The sequence below is a fragment of the Chiloscyllium plagiosum genome, unplaced genomic scaffold (assembly GCF_037043375.1).
Source record: "Chiloscyllium plagiosum isolate Xiang-an unplaced genomic scaffold, Cpla_swu_hap1 HiC_scaffold_38, whole genome shotgun sequence".
Classification (NCBI taxonomy): domain Eukaryota; kingdom Metazoa; phylum Chordata; class Chondrichthyes; order Orectolobiformes; family Hemiscylliidae; genus Chiloscyllium; species Chiloscyllium plagiosum.
In genome coordinates this window covers 70,104,593-70,105,595 of record NW_028270176.1, presented here as the reverse complement: position 1 = coordinate 70,105,595, position 1,003 = coordinate 70,104,593, and the positions used below count along the sequence as shown (strand labels likewise).

At 42.5% G+C, this 1,003-nt stretch overlaps 1 non-coding gene across 1 annotated transcript; it reads left to right on the top strand.

The window, feature by feature from the left end:
- Positions 1-393: 393 nt before the first annotated feature.
- On the top strand, positions 394-475 carry trnas-gcu (transfer RNA serine (anticodon GCU)). The gene has a single exon. It is a non-coding gene; the product is annotated as a tRNA-Ser (tRNA).
- Positions 476-1,003: the final 528 nt, after the last annotated feature.

Below are 1,003 nucleotides of genomic sequence, written 5' to 3'. Positions count from 1 at the left end.
TCTGTCCTGTACACAAGTGCGTGTCAAAAATATCTGAGTGGAAGAAAGGTGTTCCGAATAATGACATTGAGCACTATGCACTCTCCTCCAGTTTGGAAAACAATTCCTCACACACAACTTTACATCTCCTGCTGTCACCGGCTCTCCACTCCATTGACTTCAAATCTTCACAAAATTGAACAGATCTTGTTGCAGTCATTTCCTCATTTTTGCTCTGATCACTGTGAGCAGAGTGTCACAGTTGGAGTGCACTTGCCCCACACCCAGAGGTCAGACGATACTCTTAGAACCATATGTGCTATTTATCATTTCAACAATACCAAGGAGAAATATCTGTGTACATAATTTACGCAATTCACTTATTCATAAGATCAGAAGGCCAGTCGTCCATCTGGCGAGGTGGCCGAGAGGTTAAGGCGATGGACTGCTAATCTATTGTGCTCTGCACGCGTGGGTTCGAATCCCACTTTCGTCGCTATTGCCGACGATTTTCAATGTGGCTAGTTTTGGATGATCACAGCTGTCTTACTGAAATTGGAACTCCAAGAGTGTGTTTATGTGCATCGACGCTATTATAAAGTCTCAAAGAATAATTTGAGCCTGTTGCCTAAACTGCATTGAAATGTAGATTGAATTGGAATAATTAAAAGGAACGCCATTTACTTTTCCAAGTCAAGTTGCCGTGAACTTTTATTGTCTGAAAGAGATCCATGAAAACCAAATAACGAGAGATGGGAAGTGCATGTTTATGAATGGGATTCTTAAGAAGTATTTTGTCAGATGAAATCTGTAGCAGGTTGGATAGAAGTGATTCACCTTGGTGAAATGAGCACAGAAAGACAGCATAAAACAATGGAGATATTTCAAAAGGGGCAGGGGCTGGGTGTAGGAGCACCGATAACTGTCTGTAAATGCACAGTAGAGAATTACCGATGTGGGTGCTGTGCATGGGCACGGACAGACTTGCACATTGGTCTCATCCTTTCCCCTTGCTCTAGCCATT